Source organism: Aquila chrysaetos (assembly GCF_900496995.4).
Source record: "Aquila chrysaetos chrysaetos chromosome W unlocalized genomic scaffold, bAquChr1.4 W_unloc_1, whole genome shotgun sequence".
Lineage (NCBI taxonomy): Eukaryota > Metazoa > Chordata > Aves > Accipitriformes > Accipitridae > Aquila > Aquila chrysaetos.
The window spans coordinates 1,536,648-1,561,277 of NW_024470321.1; positions in this window are offsets into that span (position 1 = coordinate 1,536,648).

The following is a 24,630-nucleotide window of genomic DNA, read 5'->3' on the forward strand; positions in this document are numbered from 1 at the left end:
AGACATTGCTAGACTCTGAGCTTTTGGTTGTAAGATGCAAAAGACTTTAAGATTACTCAACCTAATGCCCCTTCCCTTGTTATGCATTCTTCACGAAATAATGAAATAATAGGAGAAAACAAAGACATGTTAACCCACATGAAAAAAAAAAAAGCCCAAATAATTTATTATATGTGCTGCTGTTCTTGGAGCTCTGTGCATGGTTATCCTGCATTACATTAGTAAACTAATGAAGTGTGCACAGTATATTAACAAGGCCTACAAATTACCTACCTCTAGTTAAGAAACCAATAAAGTAAATATGTTTTGGAGAGACTGTCACAAGTTAAGAAATTAAAATGGCCTGTTGTAGATATTTAATGGCTATTTCAGACATTCACACTTTTGTAGATATGGTCCCTCTTCAGACATAAACAACTAAGGTCATATGTCCCTGTCCAATTTGTTAGTTTAGTAGAGATCTTGAAAAACAATGTGTTTTGGTTTGATAAGAACCACTGATATCTCATCTTTTTTTTTTTTTTTTGCTTTTATTTACCCATAATATTTTGAGTTGTATCAATCAAAACAAACATTTCCATGTAATCAGTAATCCATTGAGGGTCATTATTTATCTAGTTACAGGGATTTTACTGTAACTTTCACTCAAGCTTTTTCACAGTAGCCATGCTGCAGGAAAGAAAGGAATAGAAGAATTATTTGAGCAAATTTGATGTTGAAGATGATAGTGTCAAAAATGCAAGAGAATTCAACCAGATCAATCTTATTCTAAAGCTGGTTTTGTGGTGTTTTTTTCTCTCTCTCAAAAGATGGTCTAAGCTGAAGTCTATTGCTGGATTCCTTATTTATCATGCTGCAGGAAATGGTTATTTGATCAATATATGAGGGGGTCAGATACATTTTTTAATTTGCAGTGTTTAAAAAAATAAAGATATTTGCTATTCTTAAAGTGTCATTTAAATGCATGTATTGTCTATTGTTTGGGGGACAAAAATAGGGTGTGGGTTTTTTGGTCTTTTGTTGAAAAAACTAATGCATAAATACTGTTCCTCAAAAATCTTGCTGGTTATAAATACAGTATTTTTGGCCATAACTTTGTATTACAGTATCTTCGTTCCTTGACATTTAGCTTTTCTGAAATATATTTGGGCTTCTTGCTCTCCCAAAATGTTTCATATGATAAATATTGTATAGATGTATTATTCCAGTGATTACTTTTTTAATTATACATGCTCTGTCCTCATTGTCCATATATTAAAATTTCCTGAATATCTTTATTACAGCCAGAAAGTTCAAAACATTTAAGGTTCAGTACAGTGAATACAGTTATTTGACATTATTACTAAAATTTTTTTGGCTTGTGTACAACAGAAACTCAGAAGCATGGGGGAAAAGAAATAATAATCTATGTCTATTAATAGAAAACTTTCAGAATTTGTAGTCTGTTAAGTGAATTTCTTAAGTGTTTTTCATGATTGCAGTAGTACTGCAAGATCAGACTGTTTATTTTATCTTTTTGTTTGCCTATGTGATGATAGGTATAACAGAAAGATGCCTACATGTTGCTTTTCAGGATTCTGGCTCATACTTGAACAACAATCATTGGATCTCACATCTTTACCACTGTAGAAACAGAATTTCAGGCCACTTGCAAAAATGACTTTGTTCTCTATTATGTGATTACAACAGTTTAAATAAGATTCTTTGAATGCAAATAATTTGCCTAAGGACTTCAGTGAATTGCTAATTATTTTTCTTTCCTGTTGCAGAATGTAAAGGAGAGGGATCAGTGAGGAAGGATTTATTTTACCTTTATGTCTCAGTGAGAATAACATCAACAAAAATGCAAGTGCAAGTTGTGATATTTTGATATGTGATATAGATATACAAACTGTATTTATGTGATAAATTGTGCATAGTTGTGACATAAACTTACATCACATACTATTATCATATGACCTGATTGCCAAACCATTTTGTACTATACTGTCCCAAACACTTAGGAGTTTCAGACTATTTGTAAACAGAGAAAGCTTCATCTGCCACAAAATATGCAGTTGCCTGCTCCTCGTGAACACTTCTGGTATCAGTGACAGTGAAGTTTCACAAAGCAGCTGACCCAATTTCATAGCTTATTGCTGCCAAAATGAACCACCCTCTAATTCCTCCTCAGTTCCTGGATCTCAGTTACATGGTGCTTTCCCTCTCCCTTGTGTCAGCCCTTGGTACTTGGTAAGCCAGTAAACTGGGTGAAAACAACCCCACACATTTCTGCTCTTCTTGCTTGGCTGGTTTAGTACTCTACTTTTCCATTTTTTTGAGCCAGTTTGGCTAATCAATGGTTCAGACAAGCACCAAGCTGACTAAAGGGAAGAGGTAGAAGTGTGTGGCCAAAAGAAAGGCTTACAAGTTAGAAAACAAGGAGTAAGACTACCCTCCTCTTAAAACCTTATCCTGAAATTTCCATGAACAGTGAGTAGTATCTAAATCCCTCATTTTAAGCACTTCATGGGCTACTAGGTATTCTGGTTTGGGAGGATTGCCCTTTTCACTTTGAAAGGTCTTGATTTAATTTGTATTCAGAAAAAAAAGTCTTTAAAGAAAATGGTAGGACAAGAAAGACTTTCTGCTCCCCTGTAAGAATAACAAGTTTGTGTAAATATGGACTAAAACCAACTGTATTCAGACTGAAGCCAACAAGTCATGCTTGGTTTTAGAAATGGAAAAGAATAAGAATTGGGCTTTCATTTGTCTCAGAAAAAAAATGAATTCCTGTTTATTTCCAGTAAGTTCTTAAAAAGAAAAAAAAATAATCTTCTTTCTGAAGGTATTGAAAATGCCATGTCACTGCACATGACATTCAAGGTTTACTGTCTCCTTGGCCAAAACACTCCTTCCTTCTCCCTTCACACTTGTCTATCACACTGATCACATTTCTTGCCTAATTTGTCACAAAAGATAGAAAAGTAATGCAGGTTAAGAGCTCTTTCTCCCTTACTCTCATATTCTGAGTTCAGAGTTCAATAATATATACTATTGTAGAGCGTTCAGAATGACAGCTCCAAAGTGCAACAGAGGGGAACAGTGCAATGCAGCAAGACATGGAAAACTACACTTGCATCCCAAATTAATTAAGTGAAACTAATTCTAATAGTTGACCTGCAAAATATGCATAATTCAATTATTTCACAACATTCTTATTTATTTTTAATAGAAAATGTTATTCTTATTAGAAAATGTAATTGTGACTTCAGTAGCTTAGCTGATCATCTTTTTAGGTCTTAATTCTTTTAATTCTTCATTCAATTGTTTTAATTAGAACATAAAGAATAAGGATTGCCTTATTCTAGGCTATTAAAAAATGGAAGGTAAATTCCTCTCCTCAACCCTCCAGTACATAATATGTCTTGATTTGTTTTCTTATAGAGCCACAGATATGTCCTTTATTTATTCTTTTATTGCACAGCAAGTAAAAAGACAGTTCTCTCTCATCAGAAATTTAATGAAATAGCATACATATCAGCTGTTCCAGACTTCATTTTCTGCAATCTATTAATATTCTTTTAGTCTTTGCTTTCAACATTTTAATAGAATAGTGTAAGGTCCTGCACCTGAGATGACATAACCAAAGAGCTCAATACAGGCTAGGAAGCAGCCTTGCTGAAAGGGACGTGGGGGTACTGGTAGACAGCAAACTGAACATGAGTCAGCAGTGCGCCGCTGCAACAACAAAGGCAAATTGGATGCTGGGCTGCATCCACAGGGGCATTAATAGCAGAGATATAGACGTGATCATCCCACTCTGCTCAGCGCTTGTCAAGCCGTGCCTGGAATACTGTGTCCAGTTCTGATCTTCACAATTCAAGAAAGACGCAGAGAGACTGGAAAGAGTCCAAAGGAGGGCCATGAAGATGATCAAAGGGCTGGAGAACCTGCCTTATGAGGAAAGATGAAGGAGTTAGGACTTTTCTCCCTGGGGAAGAGAAGGCTTGGGGGGACATCATCACAGTGTTCCAGTACTTAAAGGGCAGCTACAAAGAGGACGGAGGCTCTCTTCACAAGGAGACACATGGAGAAGACAAGGGGCAAAGGGTGCAAGTTGCACCAGGAGAGGTTTCATCTTGACATAAGAAATACATTTTTTACAGTGAGAATCACTGAAACAACCTCCCCAGGGAACGTGGCAATGTCGCCATCACTGGAGGTTTTCAAGATGTGATTGGACAGGGTGCTAGATAATCTCATCTAGGCTCCATTTCCCACAAAAGGTTGGACCAGATAATCTTTCAAGGTTGTCATGGTTTAACCCCAGCCAGCAACTAAGCACCATGCAGCCGTGCACTCCCCCCCACCTAGTGGGATGGGGGAGAGAATCGGAAGGAAAAAGGTAAAACTTGTGCATTGACATAAGAACAGTTTAATAGGACAGAAAGGAAGAAAATAATAACGATAATAATAACAATAATAAAATTACAATTATAATAATAACAAAAGGATTGAAATATACAAAACAAGTGATACACAGTGCAATTGCTCACCCCTCACCGACTGATGCCCAGTTAGTTCCCGAGCAGCGATCCCCTCAAGCCAACTCCCCCCCAGCTTATATACTAGGCATGATGTCACATGGTATGGAATCCCCCTTTGGCCACTTTGGGTCAGCTGCCCTGGCTGTGTCCCCTCCCAACTTCTTGTGCCCCTCCAGTTTTCTTGCTGGCTGGGCATGAGAAGCTGAAAAATCCTTGACTTGAGACTAAACACTACTTAGCAACAACTGAAAACATCAGTGTGTTATCAACATTCTTCTCATGCTAAATCCAAAACATAATACTATACCAGCTACTAGAAAGAAAATTAACTCTATCCCAGCTGAAACCAGGACAATGTAGTTCTGAAAATAACTATTTAACTCATGCTGAGTGGCACAAAGCCATTAGATATCACCAACCATGCCAATAACTGATTTACAAAACACATCTTGATGATACAAATAACACTGAGAAATATTGTACCCTTAGCATGTTCTTCTATTTTGATTATACATTTCTTTTAAATGTTTTATGCTTTGTTTATAAGCTAGCTTTGTATTATTCTGTTCACAGGAAGAGTTATCATCTCCCACAATATATATATCTTACGATCAGAAATATCTGTCTATATCTGTCCTGAGACCTTCAAAGGAGTACTCTGGTAAATGCTAGATCTTCCTTGATTCTCTTCCCAGACTAGCTGGCAATTTATAAGGTGAGCTTTTGTGTCATCAAGGTAAAATGCAAGGGAAGAGCCAAGAGTATTGCACATATTAGTCTGTTATTTTATGAAATGTATCTTATTCTGGCCACAAATGGATCTATTTTGAGTTGCGTTTGAGGGAAAACAATTTAAATATTTAAATATGGTTTACAGTTATTTCATTACTGACCTTATCAGCCATAATATTTAGCTATTTCAAAATCTAATGGGCAGAACTTAGAATCACTTGGCATTGCTGTTTCTTTCCCAGTCAACACTCAATCTGATAGTAGGTACATTTCTCCAGCTTTGTCTGTCTTTTTTTATAATCTAGTTCCTTAAAAGATTACTACATTTTTAATATTTCAGTTAAATTAGCTTTTTTTCTCCTAGAAATAAATAGCATTGCCAGAACTTGCCATTACTGCTGATATTACCAGCAGCTCTAGTGTTTTCCATTGTGCAAAATTAGCAATATGTATTTTAATCACTTTTTCTTATAATTTTTTAAGTCAAACTTCCTTTTATGTATCATGTCTAATTCTTATTGAACATTTACCTTGAATATTTTCAGAAACTTTGTGACTGATTTCATAGATGATTTCTTTTCTTAATTCATTTAACTGAATGAATCCAAAAGCCTGTCTTCACTAATGTTTCTCAGTCTTTTGTTAATTAAATTGGGTAGGCAATCATCTGTTCTATTTCCACTGCCTGGTTTGCAGAACATATTGAACCATAAAATGTTCTATCTTAAAGAAACCGACAGTGCTGTCTTTTAGAGACCAGCCTGTATATTCATAAAAGGCAGCATTCATATTACTTTCCATATAATTTATGGATATAAATTACAGGATTTTAATTATTTTCAATATTTTATATGGTTTTGATTCAATGGACTTTATTTCCAGACATAAACATGATTTTGTTTTATTCCTAACCTGTTTCATCCAAGTCTGTGAAGATTATTTTGGGATAGAATTTCACTCCTACTGTGGTATAAAAATTCAGTGTTTCCTGCAATCTCTGGTTACAGCTTAGATTTTAACCAAAATTCAGTCACTCAACAATTCAGACTATTATTTCATCTATCCCTATGTGAACCCTTTAATTAATTGCTCTCCGTTAAACCCAATTTAAAATTTTAACAGTAGCTTTCAAAGCTCTTTATTTAATATGGCTTGCAACTTATATATATGTTGATTTTTGTAACTTAGCTTATACCTCAAGGAATAAGTTACAGGAAAGGAGCATTGATATATCTGATTACAACCTCTGTACTAAGAGTGCATAAAACATGCTGCTTGGCATTCTCAGTTAAACACACAATTTCTAAGTCTTTAGTTCCTGGTAAATCAAAGCTTTAAGGATATTAAATATATGGGGACACATGCATGGTTAGGAAGAGAGGGAGGAAGGATGTTATAAACTATTGACTTAAAAAAGAAAACAAGTAATTACTCCTAAAGGTCTTGCCTGTAATGTGTTAGAAAACTGTGTTGGGGGGGACATTAACCTCTTCAATAATAAAATCTAATTTCTTTTTCTAAAAATTATATGCAGGAACTTTTAGAACACAAATTTGTGGACAATCTGAAGTGGACTTTTTAAAAACTGAATTATGATGAAAAAGATTAGTCATCTGACCAGAAACCAGTTATATAAATAGGCTTCCTGTTCCCACTCTGCCATAGTCATTGTATGATCTAGTGGAAATTGATTCATTTCTCTCTTCCATTTCAAATAGGGGTGGTAGACCCCTTTGGGTGCTTGAAATACCCTCTCCTGAGACAGTCTATGCCACAGATGCATGGAGCCTCTGGGCCAGTCACAATGGGGTGTTTTTGCCATTTATTCCCAGTTAGGCTTATTTCAGCCTCTGTGGTGGGTTGACCCTGGCTGGACGCCAGGTGCCCACCAAAGCTGTTCTATCACTCCCCCTCCTCAGCTGGACAGGGGAGAGAAAATATAACAAAGAGCTTGTGGGTCGAGATAAGGACAGGAGAGATCACTCACCAATTACCGTCATGGGCAAAACAGACTCAGCTTGGGGGAAATTAACTCACTTTATTACCAATCAACCAGAGTAGGGTAATGAGAAATAAAACCAAATCTCAGAACACCTTCCCTCCACCCCTCCCTTCTTCCCGGGCACAACTTCACTCCCGGATTCTCTACCAACCCCCCACAGCGGCACAGGGGGACGGGGAATGGGGTTTACGGTCAGTTCATCACACGTTATTTTCTGCCGCGTCATCCTCCTCAGGGGGAGGACTCATCACACTCTTCCCCTGCTCCAGCGTGGGGTCCCACCCATGGGAGACAGTCCTCCACGAACTTCTCCAACGTGGGTCCTTCCCACGGGCTGCAGTTCTTCATGAACTGCTCCAGCATGGGTCCCTTCCACAGCGTGCAGTTCTTCAGGAGCACACTGCTCCAGCGTGGGTCCCCCATGGGGTCACAAGTCCTGCCAGAAAGCCTGCTCTAGCGTGGGCTCCTCTCTCCACAGATCCGCAGGTCCTGCCAGGAGCCTGCTCCAGCACGGGCTTCCCACAGGGTCACAGCCTCCTTCGGGCACCCACCTGCTCCAGCGTGGGGTCCTCCATGGGGCTGCAGGTGGATATCTGCTCCACCGTGGACCTCCATGGGCTGCAGGGGGACAGCCTGCCTCACCATGGTCTTCACCACAGGCTGCAGGGGAATCTCTGCTCCGGCGCCTGGAGCATCTCCTCCCCCTCCTTCTTCACTGACCTTGGTGTCTGCAGGGTTGTTTCTCTTACATGTTCTCACTCCTCTCTCCGGCTGCCGTTTTCTGTCTGTCCCAACTTTTTTTTTCCTTCTTAAAAATGTTATCACAGAGGCGTTACCACTATCTCTGATTGGCTTGGCCTTGGCCGGCGGTGGGTCTGTCTTAGAGCCGGCTGGCATTTGCTCTCTCGAACACAGGGGAAGCTTCCAGCAGCTTCTTACAGAAGCCACCCCTGTAACACCCCCCCCGCTACCAAAACCTTGCCACACATAGCCAATACAGCCTCCAATACAGTTAGCTGTTGGGATCGCCTTGTCACCCCAGAAATACAGATGGGTTCTGCCCCTTTATAGCTTGATGGCATTGGTATATAAACTGGGGGGAGTTGGCCAGGAGGTGTGGCTCCCTGCTTGGGGACTGGCTGAGCATCAGTCAGCGGGTAGTGAGCAATTGCATTGTGCATCACTTGTCTTTCTTGGGTTATATTTCACTCTCTTTTTGTTATCTTCCTTATATTATTATTAGTATAATTTTTTTTCAATTATTAAACTGTTCTTATCTCAACCCATGAGTTTTACTTGTTTTCTGTTCTCCTCCCGATCCCACTGAGGAGTGAGTGAGTGGCTGCATGGTGCTTAGTTGCTGTCTGAGGTTAAACCACGACAACAAGGAACTCCACAGTCACTGAGAAATTCTCCAGAATTTGACTGTATTATGGCACACAAGTATTTTGAAGACACACTGAGCTAGAAGCCTTTCCCTGCTACCCATAAGACAGGAACCTGTGTAGCTTCTCTTTTCCTCTCCCTTCCTTTGCTTGTTGCATTAAAGTGCTTTTTTAAAGAATCACTGATGAGGGAATTGGGATCCTCATGTTTTGAAAAAAAAATTTTACTGCTGCTCCTTAGGAACTGAGCAGGTGTATTTCAGTGGAACCAAGTAGAAAACCTCATGTAGCACAATCCTGAAAACTCTTCTGTAGATGCTTATTTTTGCCTTTGAGTAACACTAATAAAGGTAAGGGAGGTACATTAAGACAAAATTTGGATTACACTGACTTTGAATTTTTCCTTGGAGAGCCAGTACTAATGTGGGAACAGAGATATGATGTGCATTTTCAAAGTTGTTAGGGTAGTGGGAATTGTACTACTGTGTACACCTTTCTGTCATTCACCAAAAAACTAATTCTGACATTTATCTCAAACTGTATGTACTGGTCAACAAATATTGTTTGGCAAGGCAAATATTAACCTGCACTAGCAATGAATAACATTATTCACAAAATAACCACATTTCTATGAAACTCCAGGATCAGCAAACTTGGAGGATCCTGACTCCTTTAAATCCTGCTCACATTCTTTCTCATATTAGGGAGATATTACAAAAAGTTACTATCACTAAAAATACAAAAATATTTAGCTTTCAAATTATGAAGTAACTTCTTTATAATTACTTACTCTCACATATTTAATTGGTGAAGGTGGATATAGTTTTTTGTGGACTTCGAAATACTTAGCTTTATATTTTTAAAAAAATATTTTATGTTTAAAACATAAATATATACAACTACCTTTGGTCAAGAAATCAACAAATCAACCAGTTATGCTTCTTTAAATAAATATTTACTTATGGTTCTAGCAGATTCACCTATCACTGTTGCATAAACTTTGAGGCTTGTTACTGAATGCATTTAAAACATTGCAAGTTCAAAAGCTCAAGTACCATTACTGGGTTTCTGTTTTCTTCAGAATAAACCAGAAAAGAAAAATATGATAGGAAGATGACAAAGTAAAGAATCAGAGTCAAATAAAACTTTGAAGAAAAACACAGAGAAAGCAGATAAAGCTCTGAGAATTTGATTTTTAATGTATGCACTGTGTTGTTATAAACTTGAGGGTCTGGCTTCTGTATAATAAATTTCTCCCCCACCAAAACCCCACCCAAACCCAAAAAACCCCCACAAACTAATAACAAACCAGAAAATTTGCTTTCTAAACCTGAAATAACTTGGAAAACATACATGTTTAACCAATTTTAAAATTATGTGCTGATTTTACGGACATTTATTAGAATTAGAAACTCATAACACATTCACCACCTTTTGCAAACTCATTTATGAGTCTTCAATGTCTGGGACATGGCATATGATGTAGGAACACACCTGTTCCTGTAATGCAAAACAGCTCTAGAGATTATTCTGCCCACAGAACATAAGGGGCTGAACTGAAAGCATTCCTGAAACCCCATGGATCTCTAACCTGAAGGACTTGCCAACTTGACCACCCTCAGCATACAGTTATGTTTGCAGTTTTAGCAAAATTGACTAAGTAATTCTTTCCCTTTGGCACTATATTACTTCAGGAGCTAGCTTGCGATTCCTCAAAAGAGTGGGTGATGGTTCTATAATAAGTCAGCGTTTTGTATATTTAGGAACAGCAAACACACCTTTTGTAATAAAGCTAATAATTGCTACTTGTTAGCAGGATTCACAGTAGCAGTGAAATAGCTCAGCCCAGATCCCACTGACACTGAACAACTAAGTAGCAGGCAGGAGTCAACTATTTCCCTACCATGCGGTAAGGTGGATTCCTGGGACATTGGCAGAGCACCTGAACCAGACTTCCCCAGCTGGGAAAAGGTTTTCCTCACCTCCCCTCTGGCACCAGGAGCCGGGGTGCTGCTGGCTATGACCGGCTGCTGCATCTCTGCTAAGGAGCAGTTGCAGTGTATCAGCCCGGAGATCAAACGGCAGCTGCATCATGACAAGTAGGACACCCGCCGGGAACTCAAGTTACTGCTGCTGAGTGAGTGCAAGTTGCTGTTGCCGGGTCCCCAGGGAACTGCCCTCCTGCCTTGAGGCAGGGAGAAACTTCGGCCTGCCTCTGCCCTGGCAGGGCTGGGAGGTTTCTGCCTGGCATGGTCTGTCGTTTTGCATTGTGTGCTATAGCTAGTTATTAAGTGGCAAGCTCCTGTGCCTGTCACGGAGTTTGTTGGCTGCATTGCTTATCTCTGTTTTAATGAGCTTGGGAACATAGTAATACAAATAACGGCTATGATGTGATTTGCCCTGGCACTGATGGCTTTGCTGTGCTGGTGGAGCTATTTTGTGGAGGAGATGAGGGAATACATCTCCCTCTCCCTACCAAGCATTGGTGTGAATGGTTTTACTGTGCAGGATCCCAAGGTCCTTGTTCACCCTTATGTGAGCTGTTCAATACTAATAATTAATACTGGTGGTATATTATGGGTATTGTAGAATCTGGTCTCATCCTGGTATAAGAGAAGACAAGTTTCGGGTGAGGCAATACTGAAATGTGCCCTCAAGCGACCGGTCCCTGGGTGGCAGGGTATATGGAAGGATTTGGGCAGATTCCTAGGACGGTTATCATCTCCCATAACCTGGGACTTTATACCCGAACAGGCAAGCAACCCTGGTAAACTGATGCACCATCTGATAGAGGGGTGCCTTGCCTATCCCAATGAAAACCAGCAGCTTCTCGCACTGTACTGGGGCCTGGCCTATGCCTACCGAGCCACAGTACAGTACTCTCAGAGGACTGTGGGTGAGGCATGGACCCAAACTGCATCTGAGGACACCATGCTTGAGATAGGGACCCAAACAACAACAACCACCAAAGTAATTGCCCCAGTAGTGAAAAAGAAACAATGGACAAGGAGATCAACGGATCCATATCATCGATTAGTAAGGGAAGAGGAAGAAGAGGAAAGGTTTGATCAAGAAGCTAGTCCTTCAATAAAGAAGTTGGAGGAAGGAGTGAGAGAATTTAGACAGGAAGGGGAAACTACCCAGTCCCTGACCTACTCGGAACTTCGGGACATGCAGAAAGACTACAGCAGCCAGCCAGGTGAGCGGATGCTGGGATAATGGGGCCAACAGTCAGCAACTGGAAGGTAGGGAAGCCCAACAGCTGGGATCCCTTGCTAGAAACTGGGGAATTGAGAGAGGAATTTGAAAAGAGGCAGCAATTTGCAGTCTCTGAAGCCGGCTCCTCTCAAGTGTGAGGGCAAGATAGCCATTCAAGGAACTCCTCAGAAAAGTGGACTACCGCAGATGAAGGCATCCAGTACCTGAGAGAGTTAGCAGTGGTGGAGGCATCTACAGTGATCTAGATGATGAGGAAGTCTCCAAAGATCCAGAGGATGTCCTGTGCACATGGGCCATGTGGAGGAAGGTGATTCAAGGTGCCCCAGCGTCATATTCTAACAGCTTGGCAGCAATGTATTGCCCAGATATGGAAACACCAACTGTGGAGAAAGTGTCGTCTTGGCTCCAAAACTTTGAAGAAAATCTCTGTGTCTCCTCATCCCTACAGGACAGTGCCTTGGCTGTTAGGGACGCTCCAAGAAATCAGTCCTCTCCTGCCCCGGTCTGAGGGAAAGGGAGCCCAAGGCATATGCCATGTGGTACACTCTGGTTCTTCCTGCGTGACCAAGGGGAGGACATGAGGAAGTGGGATGGTGAACCCACCTTTAAGCTGGAAGCCCATGTATGTGAAGAGGGAAGACAGCTGTTAAGAAGGGGTCACCCAAGAAGGCTGTCAGTGTCATTGCTGTAGAGGCCCAAGACAGCAATCAGCGATCCTCCAGGCACAGAAGAACTGAAACCACCTCACTTGATTCTGGTGAGGGGACTTCTGGTCTGGCACTGCAAGGGTCAGACAGTGAATACTCTGACAAGGAACAGCAATAGAGGGTCCCTGCCTTCGGCCAGGAGGAGGAAAGGGATGACCGGATATACTGGACTGTGTGGATTCGATGGCCTGGCACATCAGACCCACAGAAGTATAAGGCTTTGGTAGACACTGGTGCCATCAGGGTACAGGGGCACAGAACCCATCTGGATCTCTGGAGTGACAGGGGGATGCCAAGAATTGTCTGTATTGGAGGCTGAGGTGAGCTTGACAGGGGACAAGTGGGAAAAGCACCCCATTGTGACCGGCCCAGAGGCCCCTTGTATCCTTGGCATAGACTACCTCAAGAGAGGGTACTTCAAGGACCCAAAGGGGTACCGATGGGCTTTTGGTGTAGCCACTGTAAACACAGAGAAGATCAAACAGCTATCTACCCTGCCTGGCCTCTCGGAAGATCCCTTCATTGTGGGATTGCTGCGAGTTGAAGAACAGCAGGTGCCAATCGCTACCAGGACGGTGCACCGCCGGCAATATCGGACAAACCGAGACTCCCTGGCTCCCATCCATGAGCTGATTCATCAACTAGAGAGCCAAGGAGTCATCAGCAAGACTCATTCACCTTTTAATAGTCCTATATGGCCAGTGCAAAAGTCTGATGGAGGGTGGAGGTTAACAGTAGATTATCGCGGCCTGAACCAAGTGACACCGCCACTGAGTGCTGCTGTACCAGACATGTTAGAGCTCCAATATGAACTGGCATCAAAGGCAGCCACGTGGTATGCTACAATTGATATTGCCAATGCATTTTTCTCCATTCCTTTGGCAGCAGAGTGCAGGCCACAGTTTGCTTTCACGTGGAGAGGTGTCCAATACAGCTGGAATCGACTGCCCCAGGGGTGGAAGCACAGCCCTACCATTTGTCACGGACTAATCCAAACGGCACTGGAACAAGGCGATGCCCCTGAACATTTACAATACATAGATGACATCATCGTGTGGGGCAACGAGGCAGAAGAAGTGTTTGAGAAGGGAAAAAGAATAATTCAGATTCTTCTGAAAGCTGGTTTCGCCATAAAGAAAAGCAAGGTCAAGGGACCTGCACAGGAAATTCAGTTCTTGGGAATAAAATGGCAGGATGGACGCCGTCATGTCCCTATGGATGTGGTCAACAAGATAGCAACTATGTCTCCACCAGCTAACAAGAAGGAAGCACAAGCTTTCCTAGGCCTTGTGGGGTTCTGGAGAATGCATATTCCAGGTTATAGTCAGCTTGTGAGCCCTCTCTATCGAGTAACGCGGAAAAAGAACTATTTTGAATGGGGCCCAGAACAACAACAAGCCTTTGAGCATATCAGACAGGAAATAGCTCGTGCAGTAGCTATTGGGCCTGTCCGGACAGGACCAGATGTACAAAATGTACTCTACACTGCAGCTGGGGAGCATGGTCTCAACTGGAGCCTCTGGCAGAAAACACCAGGAGAAACCCGAGGTCGGCCATTAGGGTTTTGGAGCCGGGGGTACCGAGGATCAGAAGCCCACTACACCCCGACTGAAAAAGAAATACTAGCAGCATACGAGGGGGTTCGAGCCGCTTCAGAAGTTGTTGGTACAGAAGCGTATCTCCTCTTGGCACCACGATTGCCTGTGCTACACTGGATGTTCAAAGGAAACATCCCCTCTGCACATCATGCAACCAGCGCTACATGGAGTAAGTGGATAGCATTGATTACGCAACGGGCTCGACTGGGAAAAATCCAACCGCCCAGGAATTCTGGAAGAGATCATGGACTGGCCAGAAGGCAGAGATTTTGGAGCAACGCCTGAGGAGGTGGCTCGTGTCCAAGAGGCACCACCATATAATGAGTTATCAGAAGACGAAAGGCATTATGCTTTGTTTACTGATGGATCCTGTCGTGTGGTAGGGAACCATCGAAAGTGGAAAGCTGCTGTGTGGAGTCCCACATGACAAGTCGTTGAGGCCACTGAAGGAGAAGGCAAGTCAAGTCAGTTTGCAGAAGTGAAAGCCATCCAACTAGCCCTAGACATTGCTGAACGAGAAAAGTGGCCAGTACTCTACCTCTATACCAACTCCTGGATGGTGGCTAGTGCCCTATGGGGGTGGCTACAACAGTGGAAGAAGACCAATTGGCAATGCAGGGGTAAACCCATCTGGGCAGCTGCATTGTGGCAGGACATTGCTGCCCGTGTAGAACACATGGCTCTAAAGGTACATCATGTAGATGCTCACATGCCCAAAAGCCGTGCCACTGAAGAACATCGAAATAATGAACAGGTAGACAAGGCTGCCAAAATAGAAGTAGCTCAGGTGGACCTGGACTGGGAGCGTAAGGGTGAGCTATTTGTAGCTCGATGGGCCCATGAGACATCGGGACATCTAGGGAGAGATGCAACATATAGGTGGGCTCGTGATCGAGGGGTGGACCTGACCATGGAGGCCATCACACAGGTCACTCATGAATGTGAAACACGTGCTGCAATCAAGCGAGCCAGCCGAGTAAAGTCTCCCTGGAACAGAGGGCGGTGGCTGGGTTTTCGATATGGCAAGGCCTGGCAAATTGACTACATTGGACCACTGCCACGAACACGCCAAGGCAAGCGCTACATACTCACGATGGTGGAAGCAACTACTTGGTTGGCTAGAGACATATCCTGTAAACCATGCCACTGCCCGAAACACCATCTTAGGCCTCGAAAGGCAAATTTTATGGTGACATGGTACCCCAGAAAGAATTGAATCAGACAATGGGACTCATTTCCGAAATAACCTCATAAGCTCCTGGGCAAAGAAACATGGCATTGAGTGGGTGTACCACCTACCCTATCACCCGCAAGCATCTGGAAAAATTGAGAGATATAATGGACTGTTGAAGACTATGTTGAGAGCGCTAGGCAATGGGACATGGAAGCATTGGGATACAAATTTAGCAGAAGCCACTTGGCTAGTTAACACCAGAGGATCTGCTAACCGTCCTGGTCCTGCCCAAACAAAACCCCTTCATACTGTGGGAGGAGATAAGGTCCCCGTAGTGCACATGGGGAAGTGGATGGGGAAGGCAGTGTGGATTGCTCCTTCCATGGGAAAAGGCAAACCCATTGTATTGGGTCTGGCTGAGATGGAGTTAATACTCCCCATAGCAGCCCTCATAGAGCTGTGCTCTGCATTAGTAGCTAGAAAGGTGTTGATAACACACCAGTGTTTTGGCTACTGCTGAGCAGTGCTGGCACAGCATCAAGGCTGTCCCCCCAACATTTTTGCCCCCTCCCTCAATGGCAGGCTGGGGCTAGGCAAGATCTTGGGAGGGGACATAACCAGGACAGCTGACCTAAACTTACCAAACAGATATTCCATACCATATGACGTCAGCTCAGATATAAAAGCTAAATAAAGGGAGACGGAAGGGGGGGGGGCATTTTTGTCTTCCGGAGCAACCACCACGCGTACTGAAGCCCTGCTTCCCAGGAAGTGGCCAGATATCGCCTGCTGATGGGAAGTAGAGAATAATATCATTTGTTTTTTCTTTGCTTTCGCGCGGGACCTTTGCTTTCACTTTATTAAACTGTCCTTATCTTGACCCACGAGCCTTTTGTTATATTTTCTCCCCCCTGTCCAGCTGAGAAGGGGGAGTGATAGAGCGGCTTTGGTGGGCACCTGGCACCCAGCCAGGGTCAACCCACTACACCCATTCATGGGATTGTCTTTGCTCAAGGACCTGGGTGTACTTGGTGGGTAATGCGGAAGGATGGGGAGACCCAGTGTGTGCCTCAAGGACATTTAACCTTGGGGGAAAAGTAATCTGTGATGTGAGTTGTATGTTGTAGGAAGTAATGTAGCAGGAATGACCTGAACTTCAGAGGAGTGAACTTCGCAAGGAACCAGACAAGTGCAATGGTGACCCAAACCAAGCCGGTGTTGGTGCCCAACCATCGAACATACTGCTTCTCCTGTCCTGACCACTCATCTTGATGGATGGGGCCCAAGTCATAACCTGTGTGTGAACATCTGGAGGAGTGGAAGAAGCCCATGGAATATCTATCTCTTAAAGGACAGGGGATAGTAATTAATAAGAATGTATAAATCTGTATGTTGGGTATAAAGGTGGTTTAAGTATGTAGTTACAGTTGTAAGTGTTGGTAAGAAGGGATTTCAGTAACGGGAAATAAATACAATGGCATGGTTAGAAGATATGTGTATTAAATTATGTGGGACCTGAGCATGACACAAATGGTATGGAATAAGGGGTGGAGATTGTATTGGGTCTGGCTGAGATGGAGTTAATAGTCCCCATAGCAGCCCTCATAGTGCTGTGCTCTGCATTGGTACCTAGAAAGGTGCTGATAACACACCAGTGTTTTGGCTACTGCTGAGCAGTGCTGGCACAGCACCAAGGCTGTCTCTCCAACATTTTTGCCCCCCCTCAATGGCAGGCTGGGGCAGGGCAAGATCTTGGGAGGGGACATAACCAGGACAGCTGACCTAAACTAACCAAACAGATATTCCATACCATATGACGTCAGCTCAGATATAAAAGCTAAGTAAAGGGAGATGGAAGGTGGGGCATTCGTTATTTTATGTTTGTCTTCTGGAGCAACCACTATGCATACTGAAGCCCTGCTTCCCAGGAAGTGGCCAGACATCGCCTGCCGATGGGAAGTAGAGTATAACATCATTTGTTTTCCTTTGCTTTCGCACATGACCTTTGCTTTCACTTTATTAAACTGTCCTTATCTTGACCCACAAGCCCTTTGTTATGTTTTCTCTCCCCTGTCCAGCTGAGGAGGGGGAGTGATAGAGCGGCTTTGGTGGGCACCTGGCACCCAGCCAGGGTCAACCCACCACACACAGGCACCATCCAATCCTATGTGCGTGAGGGAGGCGTGGATAAGGCAGAGATTAAAATACCAACCAGTGCCAACACCTCTTCCTTCAAAAGCCATTGGCTTTCTATTGGTGCTGCTGAATGGCATTGATGGTGGGGAGGTATCCTGTCAGTGTAGGCAATGTCTAAAGTTTTCACTGCTGCTACCATGTGTGTAACTGGACTGGAGACAAATGACAGATTTTCATATACCTTGGGCCTGTAGGGTTGTTGCCTGGCTCTTACTTTTGGGTTGTTGGTTGTTTTTTTTTAAGAAACACCCCACCCCCATCCAAAAACAGGCACTTAAAAAGAAGGCAGGCCATGGTGTTGTAGTGATGGTGTTGTAAAGTTGTGGTGACTTGTTCTTGTGAATGACAAGATGTGTTTGAGTAAATGATAGCTATAAACTTCAGGAAACGGTATTTACACATTACCCTGTGTCGCGTCCCAAAGTTGGAGCGACTCAGGTTCATGGATTCCCTTTGTCAGAACTAAGGTGAAACGACACCAGGGGAGTTCAAACAACAATCAACATTTATTCAACCTAGCTAACCTTGCCCAAGTACAAGTGAACTTATCAATATGAACCTTGCAACGTGTCATTAAGCCACTGTTTGAAAAGAGAAGGGAGGTGTAGAAAAAGAAATGGAAAAAGGAACATGAAATGTATCAGAAGGAGAGCCCTCCCGTTGAGTCACGAGGTTCAGAGCAGACCCCCTTGCTTTCTGGACTCCTTCTCAAAGAGGAGCCCAGGGGCGGCTAGATCCACTCCTAGTCCCAGACTTGGTCAATGGTTTATGTTTAAAAGGATGAGGTGTAGGGACTGTGGAAAAGAGAGAAGGAAAAGAGGGAGAGAGAGAGAATGAGAGAAAGAAAGAAAGAAAGAGAGAAGAAAAGGGTTTCACCAGTCCTGGGTCCAGCGTTGGTCCAGCCAGCGTAGAGATCCAGTTCTGGAGGGCACGCACTGAGGACTCGTTCTCCCTTCTTTTATAGTGTGTTAGTCGATGGTCTCGACATGCGCAGTCCCATTCCCGGGGTTCTCTGGAATCGTGTGACGGTCAGACAAATTATAGTCAATGTCTCAAACATTCGTTAAAGAACTTTGGTGGAGAAAACGGCCTCTGTAAAAATGCTGGAGTTTTGTGAACAGGACAATGTGGCCGGAGGAGAGGGCCCCATGGAGGGTGGGACCACGCTTCTCCAAAGCCACAACTCCTTATCTTAAGTGACCAGGAGAAGGAGCACAGCATATGCGCCTGGAGGAGGAGGCCCCACGGAGGATGGGACTGTGCTTCTATCTTAAGCGGTCATGCCAGCAGAAAAAGAGAGGCAACTCTGTGATGAACCCCCCCCCCAAAGCTCTCCGACCGATTCCTTCTCTCTGAGAAGGAGTCCAGAAAGCAAGGGGGTCTGCTCTGAACCTCGTGACTCAACGGGAGGGCTCTCCTTCTGACACAGTTTCATGTTCCTTTTTCCATTTCATTTTTCTATACTTCCCTTCTCTTCTCAAACAGCAGCTTAACGACATGTTGCAAGGTTCATATTGATAAGTTCACTTGTACTTGGGCAAGGTTAGCTAGGTTGAATAAATGTTGATTGTTGTTTGAACTCCCCTGGTGTCGTTTCACCTTAGTTCTGACAAAGGGAATCCACGAACCTGAGTCGCTCCAACTCTGGGACGCGACAAATCGGTCGGTGAGCTTTGGGGGGGGTTCATTGCGGAGTTGCCTCTCTTTTTCTGCTGGCATGACCACTTAAGATAGAAGCACAGTCCCAACTTCCGTGGGGCCTCCTCCTCCAGGCGCATATGCTGTGCTCCTTCTCCTGGTCACTTAAGATAAGGAATTGCGGCTTTGGAGAAGCGCGGTCCCACCCTCCGTGGGGCCCTCTCCTCCGGCCACATTGTCCTGTTCACAAAACTCCAGCATTTTTACAGAGGCTGTTTTCTCCAGCAAAGCTCTTTAACGAATGTTTGAGACATTGACTATAATTTGTCCGACCGTCGCACCACCCCGTGGCTCAAACAGTCGCTGTACTTTGATTCTCGTTCATATCATCTTCATCTGTGGTGATTTTAATATAGCGGACAGTAGGAGAAGAGAGAGAGACAGCTGAGGTTAGTAAGCGGCTAATCATACATCTTACTATGGCAAAGCCTGCTATTAAACATATAAATCCAATTAATATCATAAGTCCAATATTTACAAGCCATTTTCCCCATCCCGTCAGTCCCAAGGATCCCAAAATGGAATGTAGCCATGAGTTTGGATTCCAGCCATCAAACCAGTCAGCTGGTTGCATTGCGTGGAAGAGTTCCCCCGTCTGGTCGGCAATCTCCTTCATCTTTGCCCGGGCTTCTTCAATTGAGGTCGTGGCATTATGAATGGTAATACAACATTCAGATTCAGTCAAGTTCAACATACCACACACACCTTGTTCTTTTAACAATAACATATCTAAGGCTAAACGATTCTGTAACGCCATTTTTGATACTTGTTGCACTTGCAGATTTAGTTCCCCAAAGGCATATCAAGTCCAATTACTTAATACATGTACTTACCAAGTTAGGTTTTCTAGCACCCATTGGTGCCGAACAATATACCCAGATGGTGCAAAGAATGCTTCTAGCTCTAACGATACTTTCTGTCCCCAGGTATAATAATCAGGTTTTAGAATGCTTTGAATCCACTTCTGGGTGCTACTTGGGTCATCAAGTTCTCATTTTTTCCTGTGAATAGGTGGTGTGGTATATTCAAAGATTCGCCTGGGACACATAGTAGGAATTCCCAAACCACACCGCAATCCAGCATGTTTGATAACATTCAAGTGCGAGTACATTTTCCCATCTGAGCAACCCCCAGACAGTCCCCTCAGGGGCAGCATACAAAGCGTTTTGACAAATAGCTGTGTCTCCCCGAGGTATTTGATTATCCTCTCCCACCTTATGTCTTGGGAAGTGGTTAATGGGAATTCCACATTTTAGCCAGATATTAACATTATTGGTCATGTGATTACATTGTCTACCTTGGTTTCGGTATCCAAAATTAGGATACCCCCAACAGGTGCACATATCTCGAATTAAGGTTCTAACTTCCAAACTGATCCACGTTTCGATGGGATTGCCAGCACCTGTGGTACAATCTATAATGTGGGTACAGTTTAACAAATGGGCATCATTGGGGTTGGGTGTGAGACAAGGGGAGTCAAAAGAATCTCAGTAGACATAATAAAGGGGGATGAAAGATGATGTTTAGCACTTACATTGTTGAAATTAGCTGACATAGAGACAGTCCTTGATAAGAAGAGCTGGTCCTAAGAACCAGCCAATAAGGTAAAGACAGTTCCTGATAAGAAGCAGGAGCAGGCCCTAAGAGCCAGCTAAGACTGGTCTTGCGCCTTGGGTGAATACCAAAAAATCACTGAGCCTGCGCAAGAAGAAAGGTTACTAGCGGTGACGGAGTCATCTATCTTCATCTCTGCGACCACCAGACGACCACCATAAAGAGGCACTGCGCAAGCGCAGTTGAGAGGAGACTATGGGAATGACCTCTCGGAGCTAATTTTAATATGAAGCGGGGACAGGTCATGCATATGTATAGGCGTATTGTGAATATGTAACACTTGACTGTATAAACTTGAAACTAACTGCCGAGTCGGGCGCGCACGACTTTGGTGGGACTACCCCCCGTGCTGCCCAGCGCTGAATAAACATACCTACTTTACAATCTCACTGATTGTGGAGTCCGTTTCCGCACGTCAGTTTGGCGAGCCAGCCAGGAGTCTCTCTGCTCGGCTGCGGGACCGACTGCGGAGCGGACGCCCCTCGGCGCGCCCCGAGCACTTTCCTCGGAGGAGCCTCCGCTGCCAGCCGCTCACCGCGGGAGCGGACAACGACCTCCTGAAGCCGCGGACCAAACGGTATGTTTCACAGAGGGAGCCTGTGAAGGTACAGGCCGGGGCAGCTGGTAAATCGCACAGAGACGTCTGGCGTGCAGCAGAGTCCCCGTATGGGAGGAGGGTACCCTGTATGGTAAAAAAAAGGGGGGATTTGCTGACCGATAGAGCGGCCGCTAGCGATCTTGGAGGTAGATCGAGCAAATCCGGGGTGACCGCTGCATCCCAGTATCGGGAGCCAGGACGGACCTGTCGATGACTGGTATATAAGAGGCAGGAGAAGGGTAAGCGGACCCCCTCGCAATTGCGCTTGGTTTACTTTTGCAGCTGCTGAAAGGTTGTCAACTGGAGCCATGATTGTATGATGTGAATGTTTGGAAGTTTATGTTAAAGATTTTGTGTGGGTGTGTGGAAATGATATGTTGAAATTTATAGGTGTATGTATGTTTGTTAATGTGTGAATGTCTTTACGTCTTAATAGGGGTGATTCCCTGCTTTGTATGTGGGCTTGCAACTGGACTATATAATAATTACCAAGTAGCATCCGGCTTGGGTTTTGTTGAAGTGTAAATCTTGTGGGAGGAGGTGGTACTGTACATCAAACAGAGGAAACCAGACTGCCTTGAGTGTTTTCCCAAATTCCACACTTCTATGATGGGAAACAATCAAGGAGGAGTATTGAGGAAGAGTCCTCTGGGTTGTGTAATTGCCCACTGGAAAGATATTGTTGGGACCGGAGGTACGGAAAATAAAAAGAACCTTATTAAATATTGCAATCAATGGTGGCCGTTGTATAAGTTAGAAGGTGATGCTAAGTGGCCACTTAATGGGTCAGTAGATTATAATACTCTATTACAACTAATGCTGTTTTTAAGGAGAGAAGGAAAATGGGATGAGGTTTCGTATGCAGACATGTTTTTCACCCTCCGAAACCATCCGGAATGGCAAAGGGACTGTGGAATGGTATCCCCACAGGACCCCATGGTGCTTGCACTTGAGCGAGAGAACAACAAGGAGCTTAGAGGTAAACTGAGGCAGTGTTGTTCGGCATGTAGTATCGGACAAAGATGTACTAAGGCAAATAAAATCCATCAGGTACCAGAACAAGATCTAACTGATTTGTTTAAGCCTCCCCCTCGATCACAGCAACAGGATGTAGACTCGGATAGAACTCCAACCCCCCCGGACAGCCCTGTATCTTCCCGTACTAGGAAGAAAACTACCTCAACAGCTTTACAAGCACCTCTCCGAGAGGCGGTGGGGCCGGATGGTGGGACGATGTTAATCAAAGTACCCTTTTCTACTGCTGACCTAGGGGAATGGAAAAAGGTGGCAAAAGATTATAGGAGTGATCCGGTAAGTGTAACTAAGCATTTCCAATTTATTGTAAAACAGCATAACCCTGATTGGAAGGATATACAGCTATTATTGGAATATATGACTGAGACAGAGAAACAGCTGATTTTTAAAAACAGCAGGGAATCTTGCTGAAGACCATTATAAGATTACAGGAGGGGACATTAAGGAATATTTCCCTCTCCAAGACCCAAAGTGGGATGTTAATAGATCTGCACATATGGAAAGATTGCAGGGGTATCAGGATTGGATTGCAAAAGGAATGGAGAAAGCAATCCCCAAAACTATAAATTGGTCAGCTTTATATGCAGTCAAACAGAGTCCTTCCGAGTCTCCATCTGAATTCCTGGATCGACTGAGGGATGTGATGCGCCGCAGCACACCGCTGGATCCTGGGTCAGAGGTAGGAATACAACAATTAGTCTCCCTGGTTTTGGGTCAATCTACAAGGGATATAAGGCGTAAACTTCAGAAATTACGACCTACAGAGAGTAGGAATTTAGAAACATTGTTGGATGAAGCATGGAGAGTATTTAGTAACAGAGAGGAAGGATATAGGCAAGGGCAAAGGAAATTAATGGCTGTTATCCAGGAAGAAAGAGGAAGAGGGCCTAGACGAGACTTGCCCCGACTGGGCAAGGATCAATGCGCTTTGTGTAAGAAATTCGGTCATTGGAAAAAGGAATGCCCAAGGAACAAGGAGGATCAGAGGGCTCAAACAGGAAGAACGGTAGCCCATGTGAAGGGAGATTGACGGGAACCTGGGGAATCTACCCTAGCGGATCCACTGGTTATAATTAAGCTAGGGAAAACACAACAAGAGGTAGAATTTTTGGTAGATACGGGGGCAACATACTCGGTTCTGAACCAAGCCTTGATGCCCCTGGGAGATGATTATGTCATGGTGAAAGAAGCGACTGGCCAAAGTGAAAAGGCATATTTTTGTAAACCTTTAGAATATAAATTAGGAAAACAGTGGGGCATTCACAAATTTTTATATATGCCCAACTCCCCAAAGGCACTTTTGGGAAGGGACTTGTTGGAACAATTGGGAGCAAAAATTGTATTCAAAAAGGGAGAAATTACTCTGGAGGTAAAAGATCAGCAATATGTTCAAATATTGAGCCTAACCTTAACCAGTCTCCCCCTAGAAGGAAGCATTAATGAGGACATCTTAAACCAAGTGTACCCAGGGGTATGGGCTACTGATGCACCTGGAAGAGCAAAAAGTGCTCCACCTGTTGAAGTTAGGATCAAGGAAGGCCAAAAGCCGGTAAGAATTAAACAATATCCCCTAAAGAAGGAAGACAGAGAAGGAATCCGGCCAGTGATAGAAAAATTTTTGCAATTGGGATTATTAAAAGAATGTGAGTCTGAATTCAATACCCCTATATTACCTGTTCGGAAGCCCGATGGGTCATATCGGGTGGTCCAAGACTTACGGGCGGTGAATAAGATAACTGAAGATCTTTACCCAGTAGTGGCAAACCCATATACCCTGTTGACTGTATTAACACCTGAATTGACTTGGTTTACTGTTTTAGATTTGAAGGATGCCTTCTTTTGCCTCCCTCTCCATGAAGCCAGCCAAAAATTATTTGCATTTGAATGGGAAAACCCCAAGAGTGGTCGAAAGACCCAGCTCACTTGGACGGTGTTGCCACAAGGATTTAAGAATAGTCCTACCATTTTTGGCAATCAGCTTGCAAAAGACTTAGAATCCTGGGAAGCCCCGTCTGAGGAGGGGAAGCTGTTGCAGTACGTGGATGATATCCTGATCGCCACCAAGACAGAGAAAGATTGTATGACGTGGATGGTGAGTCTGTTAAATTTACTGGGACTCCAGGGGTACCGGGTATCCAAGAAA